The sequence below is a fragment of the Macrobrachium nipponense genome, chromosome 37 (assembly GCF_015104395.2).
Source record: "Macrobrachium nipponense isolate FS-2020 chromosome 37, ASM1510439v2, whole genome shotgun sequence".
Classification (NCBI taxonomy): Eukaryota; Metazoa; Arthropoda; class Malacostraca; order Decapoda; family Palaemonidae; genus Macrobrachium; species Macrobrachium nipponense.
The window spans coordinates 34,684,988-34,698,073 of NC_061097.1; the positions used below are offsets into that span (position 1 = coordinate 34,684,988).

The 13,086-nt window shown below is 36.8% G+C and overlaps 1 protein-coding gene and 1 long non-coding RNA gene across 2 annotated transcripts in view; both read right to left on the bottom strand.

Moving 5' to 3' along the window:
- Positions 1-13,086, bottom strand: part of LOC135209113 (uncharacterized) — a 330,064-nt gene that overhangs the window by 204,256 nt on the left and 112,722 nt on the right. The gene's annotated exons all lie outside the window — the stretch shown is intronic.
- LOC135209109 (uncharacterized) lies at positions 7,085-11,499 on the bottom strand. The gene is made up of 2 exons (XR_010313302.1): positions 7,684-11,499; positions 7,085-7,354 (listed from the first exon to the last, which is right to left on the bottom strand). It is a non-coding gene; the product is annotated as an uncharacterized LOC135209109 (long non-coding RNA).

The window sequence follows — 13,086 nt, forward strand, 5'->3', positions numbered from 1 at the left end:
CTAAACGTCGTAACATGCATTTCCCATTAACCTGGAGATAAGTAATGTGTCTCATTTAGCGTGGAAACTGATCTCTTTTGGGGTGACTTTGATAGACCAAATAAAATAAAATAAAATAAATTAAATAAATTAAACAAACAAACAAACAAACAAACAAACAAATAAATAAACAAAGAAATAAATAAATAAGTAAATTAATTAATTAAAATAAAATAAGATAAAATAAAAATAAAATAAAATAAATAATAATAATAATAATAATAATAATAATAATAATAATAATAATAATAATAATAATAATAATAATAATGATAATAAACCACATAGTTAGCGAATGTCGAGCACTTGCACAGAACCAGTACATAATGAGGCATGATTCAGTGGCAAAAGCCCTCCACTTGAGCCTGTGCAAGAAACACCAGATACCTTGCAGTAATAAGTGGTACGAACACCAACCTGAAGGAGTGATAGAAAGCGATCAGGCAAAGATCCTCTGGGACTATGGTATCAGAACAGATAGGGTGATACGTGCAAATAGACCAGACGTGACGTTGATTGACAAAATCAAGAAGAAAGTATCTCTCATTGATGTCGCAATACCATGGGACACCAGAGTTGAAGAGAAAGAAAGGAAAAAATGGATAAGTATCAAGACCTGAAAATAGAAATAAGAAGGATATGGGATTTGCCAGTGGGAATTGTACCCATAATCATAGGAGCACTAGGCACGATCCCAAGATCCCTGAAAAGGAATCTGGAAAAACTAGAGACTGAAGTAGCTCCAGGACTCATGCAGAAGAGTGTGATCCTAGAAACGGGGTACATAGTAAGAAAAGTGATGGACTCCTAAGGAGGCAGGATGCAACCCGGAACCCCACACTACAAATACCACCCAGTCGAATTGGAGGACTGTGATAGACAAAAAATAGATAATAATAATAATAATAATAATAATAATAATAATAATAATAATAATAATAATAATACTCTGTCTTAAAGTCTCATGTGGCATCTTCAGGACCAAAAGTTGCCAAAAAGGTATTTTTGTTCTTGATTACATGCTGCAGACTTCTTCTTCTTATTATTATTATTATAATTATTCATTGAATGAAACACCATTGATTGAAAAATTAAAAAAACACTGCAAATGGACTAAATACAAATATCGAATCCGATTAACTAAGACTACGAGAAATAATTTTTTCACATTCTCGCAAAGCATATACTTTTCCTTCTAATTAATTCCTGGTAACATCGACCAAAATTTCGTTTAGTTTTATGAAAACCTTAGATAACTTTTCAGCGAATAAAGTTCGTCCTAACCCGGAGTAGAATATAACCCATTAGCACATACATGTAAGTACAACAAATTACTTTACCTTGGACGCAAAACAAAACAAAAAGAGTATAATATGAGCCGATGGTTTCTTCGGCGCAATCGAGTTTTCTGTACAGTGTATAATGCTGTATGACCCGTGGCCCATGAAGCCTTCAGCCACGTCCCGGTGGCGACCTGGCCAATATCGTTGCCAGACGCACGATTATGGCTAACATTATCCTTGAATAGAATAAAAACTACTGAGGCTAGAGGGCTGCAATTTATCATGTTTGATGATTGGAGGGTGGATGATCAACAACCCAATTTGCAGCCCTCAGATCTGAGGGCGGACAGAAAAAGTGAGGACGGACAGACAAAGGCGTCACAAGAGCTATCTTTCACAGAAAACGAAAAGTTACCAGAGATATTATCACGCTGTACATATACGTTCATTTAGAACATAATTATGAAAGAGGAGTGTCACGCTTTTAATTAACTAAAAGCAGTGTACATTTTTACCTTTTTCGCTCTGAGCTATGTGATTCGAGGCTTCGTTGACTGTAGTTCCCGTGCTCTTAAACATTGAAGAATGGGGCTGATATGGGACACAGGAACAGCGCTTTTGGAACGAAATGTCCCATTACAGAACTGTGTTTTCGCTGACGCCATTTTAGGCCAATGGGAGCCTTTCGCTTTCTCAAATTTTGTTCTGTCGTCTCAGGAGTTCCCGCTAGTGCTAAACACTGGATTATGGGACGGATATGGGACACTGGAACAGCACTTTTGGAACGAGATGTCCCATTTAAGAATTGGCCTCCAAGGATCCTGGAGATGTACCGTGACATCGACTCTTCGTCTGTCGAACTAGTCTTCTTAAAGATTTGCATTCACATTTCTTTAAATGTTCAGTAATAACTTGTCATTGTACAAATAGTATGAGTTCCGCCTGTTTGACTTGTGTGCTGCATATGTATATATATATATATATATATATATATATATATATATATATATATCATATATATCTATATATATACTACACATTGATGTACATATTATGCAGACGTATATGCATAACATTGTTTTTCATATGAAAAAACAAAAGCTGGATATGCTTATAAGAACTGACATTGGAAAAACCTAAAATACCTTTTTTCTCTCTCTCTCTCTCTCTCTCTCTCTCTCTGTCAGTCCAAATGGAAACCCATTACTTAATACAAAAGCTGTTTCACGCAACCAACTCATTATCATACGCCCCTTTTCTGGGAACGCAAGTATGGCAAATTCTAAATATATATAGAAAGAGAGAGAGAGAGAGAGAGAGAGAGAGAGGAGAGAGAAGAGAGAGAGAGAGAGAAGAAATTCTAATATATATAGAAAGAGAGAGAGAGAGAGAGAGAGAGAGAGAGAGAGAGAGATTCGTATAATATTATTAGAGAGAGCAAATCTAATATATCTTAGAAATATAATGATCAAAAGAGAAAGAAAGAGAGAGAGAGAGATAGAGAGATGAGAGAAAATCTAAATATATATCGAAAGAGGAGAAGAGAGAGAGAGAAGGACATGAGGAGATTGCCGATGAGAGACGAGAGACGAGAGAGACGAGAGAAAGAGAAGAGAAGAGAGAGAGAAATTCTAAATATATATAGAAAGAGAGAGAGAGAGAGAGAGAGAGAGAGAGAGAGAGAGAGAGAGAGAGAGCTAATTCTCACTCGAGTACGCCTTATCCTACGTGAAAAGGGAAAAGACGAAAATTCTACATACAACCTTGTAAAATATAATTTACAATAAACAAATAAAGGAAAAGGCGATATGAAATAATAAATAAGTAAGATAGAAATAAGAATAAAAGATAAACGCATACAAACGTAAACAGGAGAAAACGTCTTAAAACCACACAAAAGTAGCTTGCTAAAACTCAAAAAGGAGAATATACCACCTCATCATGGCTTATTCACAAAAAGTGTGTTTGCCTTTTAAGTAAACCTTGAGAATTCCCTGTCACTGCTACCATTAGACGTGCGAATTTTTTGCTCATGCATTAAATAATCAATTGTACCCATGCTCCCATTCTACAGCGGCTCTAATGCCTTACTGTGACCCAGTGTAACATAAGATACACATGGCGCCTGGTATAGGTTGCTAATATTATTCTACAAGAGAGTCATATAATTATATACCTGGTATTCGTATATCTATATATAACATTCTACGCAAATACACATCGTACGTGTTCTTATCACTTACCTGCAATTACAGGGAAAAGATAAGAACACGTACGCAAGGTATTGGCATAGTGTCATATAGTAGATAGCTCACGCTCCGGAAATTTCCCAATGACGTCAGAATGTAAACAAAAAACGGTTCCGAGCTATTGCACGAATTCGCGGTTCCGCAACGCCTTCCCCCGAGAGAGAGAGAGAGAGAGAGAGAGAGAGAGAGAGACCTACTACTCATTTCTTTACTACTAATTCCTTCTCTGAAGTCACGCCGACGATGACCATAGCGAAGAAGACGAAGAAGAGGAGGAAGAGGAAGTCGTAGTCGAAGGAATTCCTAAGTGGGTCGTCGTGGTTGTTAAGGAAGTCTCCCCCAGACACGCGAGGAGGACCTATAAATGGCGGACTTTTCAATGAATGAAGTAGTAGCTAGTGGGCGGTCTCCTTACGAGGCGATTTCATTATTTATGGACTCTATAGTCCTCTGTAATGGCGAGTAATGTCTGTAGTTCTGGTTTTTTGTTTATTCATTAAGCTGAAGAAGAAGAATAGTAATAGGAAGAATTTGTGTTATTATCATTTTCTCACACGAAAAGCAAAGAAGAAGCAATTGCCGTCATATCGACAGCAAATAGATGAATGAATTAACGAACAGATAGATAAAATTTATAGACTAATCACAAAATATCACGTGGCCAAAACCACTCCAAACCCGGCCCCCCCCCCCCCCCCCACCCCCCCCCCCCCCCTACCACCGCCCACCCCGTGAAATAGGAGGGGCCAAGAGATTTGACAATAATACAAAAAGCGTGACCGTCTTTTATTTCGGTAATTGCACGGTATATAATCGTTTTCAGGAGGTAATGAAAGAGAGTGTAAACATAATTGTGTTTGTTATCATGAGGAGTTTGTGGGTGCGTGTGTATATGTGTATGTGTGTGTATACGTACGTATGTATGTATGTGTATATATATATATATATATTGTCACCACTGCAAGTATATTCTTTACCAGGTGGTATGGTAACGATGTAATGGCCTTGTTATAATACCAGTAGCGGGCAATAATAAAAAAAAATTTACCACCAAAACAAAATATGTCAGTTGCAGTTTATCACTGAATTATGTTCACTTTAAACTTGACTTTACTTTATTTTAATATACCACTTAATAAATAATCTAATAACCTAAAACACCAAGATCCAGGCACAAGAATAAGGAAACACTCGAAAAATATTTAACTTTAATATAAAAACTCTAATGCACCCACTAATATATAATTATAATCACTTTTACACCACAATTAAGCACCAATATAAAATAGCGAGCAGATGTTGACTGTATGAACAGCTGTGATTCTCTCATCTGTTACATTCTTTTCAGAACAAATGTAAACTTTTTAAAGTACTGGACTAGAGAGTGTCCAAGGAGCATTTAAACAGGAACAGAAAGTGCTTAAATACGACAGAACAATTTACAAGAACGTTTACAGAAAATACAAAACTATTTTTAATCATTCTTTTTTTTATTTGCAATATTTAATGTGACAGCTCGTCACAGCTCCTCCCCTGTAGGATAACAGCAATCCCTGATAGCTGTTATATGGGTGGAGATCAGGTCGACCCAACAGTATCTTTATTCTGCAGACGGTCTTGGGAAACGGGATAAGGCATCTGCTATGGAGTTGTTGATGCCTTTGATGGTCCGAAGTTCAACGTTGAATCTGGTTAGGTGATATGACCATCTTTGAAGTTTTTGATTCTGTAGTCGGGAACGTTCCAAATACACTAAAGGACGATGGTCTGTGTAAATTGTTACTTTCTGATGACCCTCGAGGTATGGTGAGAAATGCTGAAGAGCTGCTATTATGGCATACAGCTCTTTCTCGATGGTAGCCCATCGAGTCTGTGCTCCCCGGAAATACCCTGAGTATTAGGCGATGGGTAGGAGGGAGTCTAAAGTTATGTCCTCTTCTGGAATTATGGGAGTGGATGTTTGCAGCAGGACTGCTCCATAGCCGGTAGCGCTGGCATCTACTTGGAGACAAAAATCTTTCTTAAAGTCAGGAGCCTTGAGTATGGGTTTACATATTAGAATATGTTTTAATTTTTGAAAGATCGTATTTATTTCTGGAGTCCAGGAAAAAGTTACTTTTGATGATGTTAATCTATAGAGTGGGGCAGCAAATGAAGAGAAATCTCTCACAAATCTTGAATAGTAAGATATCATACCAAGGAAGGTCTTTAACTTTTTTGTTAGAAGGAATAGGAAATTGCTTTATACTTAGGATATTGGCTTCTTTCGGGGCGATGTGACCATTGCCAATGCGATGGCCTAAATAAGTTACTTCCGCTCTGCCAAATGTGCTCTTTACTAAATTAATGGTTATCTTGGCTTTGCGGAACCGTTCGAGTAGTTGCCTTAGAAGATGTAGATGTTCGTCCCAATTCCCACTGACAATGATCACATCATCCAGGTACACGTAGGTGTTAAGTAAGCCTGCGATAATGTTACTCATCATTCTCTGAAAGGTAGCAGGAGAATTAGTAAGTCCGAAAGGTGGTAAAGGCAGAAATTTCTTTTGCCTTTTCAGTTAATGGAACTTGATAGTAACCTTACATCAAATCTATTTGTGTTAGGATTTTTGCCTTCCCTATGTTGTCCAAGATATCATTAATTCGAGGTAGAGGAAATGAGTCTTTAATGGTGACTTTGTTTAATTTGCGGTAATCTGTGCATAGCCTTAGTTGACCATTGGCTTTGGGTACTAAAATGCACGGTGAAGCCCAAGGTGACGCACTGGGTTCAGCTAAATTATTATCCAATAAGTATTGAACCTCCTTTCTTAGAGATTCCAGTCTTCTACCAACTACTCTATAATATGGCTGCCTTATGGGTGTAGTTCCTGGCTCTAAAATGATATCATGCTTAATTGTGTCACTGACTTTTAATTGATCTGAACAAACATCTGAATACTCCAACAGTAACTTAGTTAAAGTTTTACGATGATTATATGGGATTTTTGCAAGATAACTTGGCAAGAATTCTAATACTTGGCTGTTGAGAAGATCCTTCCATGATACAAGATTATCCTCTGAATAAGTTTCTTCATCTACCTCCTGGTTTTTGAACTGAACTGTGGTATCAACAGAAACCGTTTGAGAAGAGATGTGACTTACCACATTAGCAGGTGCACGATATGGTTTTATAAGATTAACAGTACCATTTGAGTAGGACGTCGTCGGTCAGGTGTGGAGATTATATAGTTTAATTTGGAAGGTCTACTGGCGATGGTATAGGGTCCCATAAATTTCTCTTAAGGGTGCACCTGGTATCGGATGATAAACCAGAACCTGGTCGCCAATGTTGAATTCTCGCAGCTTTGTTTTCCTGTTGTAAAGGTTGGACATTTTCTCCTGAGAAATCAAAAGATTTTCATTAGCAAAATTATACATGGTGTCACAGTTGCACTGAACTGTGTTGGGTTCTTTAACCAACCAACCTACTACTTAAAGAGGATGACCTTCGTTAGCAAGTGATAACACAAGTAAAATCATAACAATTTATTTAACACTATGGTAATTAGGATCAATTTAACACAGAGGGTATGCAAATGACATAAACAGCTTTCATGCTACATCTAAGCAACACTGGCATATAGGTGCTGAATGACGAGCCCGTCTTGGCCCATCCACTAGAGCTGTGAGCTGTGATCCACTGCAGGTTGCATAAGTGGTGCCACGGACCCACAGGAATCGTAGACAACTTGCACTCAGAAGCTCGAACTGTGGTGTGTGTACTGCACCCAAAATGGTCACCTATAAATTGTACATTTCATATTAACTGTTGAATTTTACTATCCCTCCCAAGTTACATTTACGTTACATTTACAAAGCCTGAGTTACACTTACAAAACCCAAGTTACATTTACCAACCAAACTGTATTACAGTTATCCTAACACCATTTGAATCGTGAACTGTAATGGTAGTTCAGTAACTACAGCAAATACATGGTAGTTCAGTAATTACAGCAAATACAACCTTCAAATGCAATGTGATTTAACCAATGCATAACACAACCTTCGCATGTAATAAAATATATTACCACTATCAAATAATCAGAATTATAACTACATGTAACACTTACTGGAACAAAATACAGCACTCGCATAATCAGTCCATTCGTAGTGTTGGGTCCTCGTACGTTGAGAGATATATTAAGAAAATACCACACAGGTAACAGCAACAGTACCACACAGGTAACAATACCACACAGGTAACAGCAACAGTACCACACAGGTAACAACCACACAGGTAACGGAGTTTTCCCAAGTTCACGAAGCATGGGAGCACCCAAAATCACATAGCGTTGGACAGAGAAAGACCCCGAGCACTCAATTCCAGTGTCGAAGACGTCTCAAGAACCTGGCTGCCTAATAAACACTTAACGATCCCAGTAACCACCGACACGCTAGTTACAAACTTGAAATGTATTCAGCGGTATAATTGGAACATTATACAGTAATTATAATATTAAATGTGACACATGGAAAGGAACTTTTCTTTCAGTTCTTTCATATAAGCTAACAGGGTGGTAGTGTCCTCCTCCTTTTTATGAATGAAATTAATTTTCTTTCACCATACTTAAAGTTGTTCGTGGTTTCCTGCCAAACAAGTTCGAAGGGTGATACACCAGTCGAATCATTAGGTACACTGCGTAGCATATACATGAGGAGGTCTAAATTTTCATCCCACGATTGGGCAGTCTCCTCCATGTATTTACGTAGAAGATTTTTTATGGTCTGGTGTACCCTTTCAAGAGCTCCATTTGTCTGTGGATGATATGCCGAAGCATAGACATTGTGAATATTAAACTCTTGCATACTTTGTTTGAATAACTTACTGGTAAAATTAGTACCTCTGTCACATTGGAGAATCTTAGGAAATCCAAAGGTTGTGAACACCTTAACAAGCTGACCAATGATTGTTTTGGCATTAATGTTCTTAATAGGCATTGCAATGGGATATCTAGTAGTAGGACACAAGATAGTTAGCAAGTACTCGTTACCTTTCCGAGTTTTAGGCATAGGTCCTACACAGTCAATAATTATTTTCTCAAAAGGTTGTTTTGGTACCGAGATGGGCTGCAAAGGTGCACGAATAATACTCTCGTTGGGCCTACCTGTGACCTGGCATTGATGACAGGACATTATGTACTCCTTAATATCTTTCTTTATACCTGGCCAGAAGAAGTCCGGTGAAACTCTGATAGGTTTTATTAACTCCTAGATGGGATTCAGAGGTGTGAGCCAAATCTAGAAGTGGTGGTACAAGGGTTGCTGGTAAGACAAGCTGGTGACAGTCATGCCACGTGGAAGTTACTGGTGCTTTGGAAGATCTAAAATGCCTGAAGAGTAAGCCGTGATCAGTATAAAAGTAAGGAGTTGGGGTTATCTGATGGATTTTCTACTCTTTTCCAGTATGTCGTAAGGCTAGGATCATTGCTCTGTAACTGCTGAAACTTTATTTGCTTAAATTTACTAATTCCAAAGCCTTCTCTACTTTAGATGTTTCAAGAGTTATTTTTTTTTGGAACCTTTGATACAGATTGAACAATTTTATTTTCATTTACTTTAAGTTCTTGTTTCAGAATGACATCTGGATCTGTTACTACTAAATTCAAAGCATTGGCCCCTGCAAGGTCATTACCTATCAGTACCTGTATTGATGGATGTGGCAAGGGTTTATTAGACACAGCAACAGAAGCTTTACCTGTGTAGAAGGGGCACTGAAGTGTTACCTCAGCCAAGGGTAGACTCTTGGTCGATGTCAAGTCCGTTACAGCAACATATTCTTGCTTCATTGTCAGCTCCTGTGGTGGTAGGTTGATAATAGTTTGAGACGATCCTGTATCACGAAGACAAACTACAGGTTTCCCATTTACTGAACCTTGGCATGTGTAAGGTTTGAAGGAATCTAAATCCGGAGTAGGGACGGTCACATGCATCGTTTTCTTGGAATCCTGTTTTTTACCAGGCTTATGTTCTTTTGACTTCAGACTTTCTACACTGAGGATCTGGGCACTTTTCAATGGGATGTCCTACCTGCTTACAGCAAGTACAAAATCTGTCTGAAAAAAAAGGTAGTTTTATTATAGGCAGGTTTATATGATTTATGGCGCAGAAAATAGTCATCTGCCAGACTAGCTGCTTTCATGAGATCAGTTTCCTCCTTATCTAAAATATAGTTAGCAATGTTAAATGGCACTTTTCTAAGAAACTCTTCTATGATTACCAGACTTTTAAGTGACTCAAATTCTTTAATTCCTGCTTTGTCAATCCACTTTTGAAATTGTCTAACTTTAGTATCACAAAATTCCACAAATGTCTGGGTTGGAGATTTTTGTGAATTGCGGAAACTTTGACGATATCCTTCTATTGTGATTGAATAAGCGTCTAGAATAGCTTTCTTAAGGATCTGATAATCCTTAACAGAAATCATTTGCGAGGAAACATAGGCTGCCTTACCTTTGAAACCGTTTCTAATGAGCATTACCCAGTGATCTGCCGGCCACTCGAGCGAGGTAGCTGTATCCTCGAATATGTCGAAGAATACTTCGGGTTCTTTTTCATCAAATGTAGGAATGAGCTTGTTTGCTTTGTTGAAGTCGAACTTTTCAGGAAGATTGCGTTCTTCTTCCTTGGTTTTAAGTTGTATGTTAGCAGTTTCTCTTGTTTTCGACAATTCTATTTCCGCTAATTTCTTTTGGAGTTATACTTCCTGTAATGCAGCTTCTCGTCTTCTTTCACCTTTTCTTATTTCCCTTTCTTCTTCTTCTCGTGCATTGAGTATCTTCATTTTTTCCAATTCCAATTGTAGTTTCATCTTGGTTACTTCTGGATCTTCTTTACTTTTAGCAACCGCACCGGTCAGGTAACGTACTTCTTCTACTTCTTCGTCGCTCTCTTTAACTACATTCTTTGCAATTAGAAATTGGAGGATGTCGCTTATCAATCTAGCTTTGACATAGGAGGACTCTGAAGGTATATTTGCCATTTCTGGGTGATAGTCAAGAGTTCCGCTTTCTTTGCAAGATGTAATCTTGGTAGTTCATCTTTAGGGTTAAGCAAGAATTGCTCTAAATTGAACATGTTTAGCAAAGAATTAAGTTAGGATGGCACAAAATCGTAAAACTTATTTAAAAATAAGCTAATTACCTTAACAAAAATAATTGCTATTTAATAAGTCTTAAGCAACTGCTGATAATAACCAAGTTCAATTTCGAAGGACTGAATTATAATTTAAACCAGATGAGAGCATTACTGGTAATTCAAAAGGGAAAATAAAAATTTAACGACTTATCAATATTGACAAGTGATAAAGAGAATCCCGCAATTAAGAGGAATAAGATTGCGATATCGGTCCGAACATGTTAATGCGCGCAAAACGAACCAAAATCAAGTAATGAAATGACCAACGGAATGGTCTTAACTAAGGAATGAACTAGTTCAATGGTTATGATTAAAGAAGATTCAGGTTAGCTCATCGACACGGTATCCGGATTAACGCAAGTGTTTGTCGGAAGAAGTCTAATGGCTTGGGAAGAATCTTAAAAGGGTGGTTCATGAAAAGGGGTGGGCACTATCGATAGTGAATTAACACAGGTCCCAGTCGATTAACATTAAGCTACCAACTATACCTCCAAATCATCGATACCGGATATGCGTGGAGAGAATCACTTACTATTCGTAACAGTGCAACTTACTATTGTGCCCGTCTGGATCTGGTGTGAAAAATTTAATACTTAAGCTTATTTACTGCAACAGACACTTCTCATAAATCACATGAATCACATAAATCACATGATACACATGAACTATGTGACTTAGATCACTGAATAACAAGAATCACATAAGTCACATGAAACATGAAATCACATGAGTCGCATGAAACACGAAGTCACATGAAGAATTACGGTCACATGAATAAATATGGATCGCCGGACAGGCCCCCATTGTCACCACTGCAAGTATATTCTTTACCAGGTGGTATGGTAACGATGTAATGGCCTTGTTATAATACCAGTAGCGGGCAATAATAAAAAAAATTTACCACCAAAACAAAATATGTCTGTTGCAGTTTATCACCGAATTATGTTCACTTTAAACTTAACTTTACTTAGCACTTAATATACCACTTAATAAATAATCTAATAACCTAAAACACCAAGATCCAGGCACAAGAATAAGGAAACACTCGAAAAATATTTAACTTTAATACAAAAACTATAATGCACCCACTAATATATAATAATAATCACTTTTACACCACAATTAAGCACCAATATAAAATAGCGAGCAGATGTTGACTGTATGAACAGCTGTGATTCTCTCATCTGTTACATTCTTTTCAGAACAAATGTAAACTTTTTAAAGTACTGGACTAGAGAGTGTCCAAGGAGCATTTAAACAGGAACAGAAAGTGCTTAAATACGAACAGCACAATTTACAAGAATGTTTACAGAAAATACAAAACTGTATTTTTAATCATTCTTTTTTTTTATTTGCAATATTTAATGTGACAGCTCGTCACAATATATATATATATATATATATATATATATATATATATATATATATATATATATATATAAAGGTTTTTTTGCAACGAAGGAAAAAAATGAAAAAGCGACATAGCCGAGTACTTTCGGTCCTATTCGGACCCCTCAGTAAAGGGTCCGAATAGGACCGAAAGTACTCGGCTATCTCGCTTTTTCATTTTTTTCCTTCGTGGCAAAGAAAAACCTTTATTTATACATAGCATCACGTTTTATATACTTCGTGATCAAGTTATTCATATATATATATATATATATATATATATATATATATATATATATATATATAAAATAGAGAGAGAGAGAGAGAGAGAGTTTTGGACGTGAATTTTGATTTTGTTGAGCAAGTTTGAATCTCTCTTTTATAGACAGACAGACAGACAGACAGACAGAGAGAGAGTCTCAGCCTTCCCCAACAAATATACATAGTTCAGATTTACAATTTTTTTCGTCTCTCTCTCTCTCTCTCTCTCTCTCTCTCTCTCTCTCTCTCCTGTAAAACAGCCATAGGTCACTCTAAGACAGTGGTCTTCAAACTGTGGGCCATGGCTCACCAGTGGACCATGGGTTGATTATCAGGTGGGCTATGGACAAAAAAATAATGTAGAATTTAAAGTTAAATAAACAATATATAAAAATAAGAATAAAAGAAATTTTCTTTTATCCGGACCAATAATTATAGATAAACAGTACGTGTAAAAATATGGAAATAAATATATTTTCTTTTTCTTATTCTATCCCAGTAATTGTTCACTAGTCAAATTTTAGATCATAAAAATGGTCATGAAATGATTCTGAGAATATTTGCATATTGAATTTATGAAAATCTATATTTTGAATTTATGATAATAACGTGTAATAAAATTCCAGTTCCAGGAACTACGTTTTGTAATTTGAACTTATCAATTTCTATTTTAAATCTGAAGTAGTGGA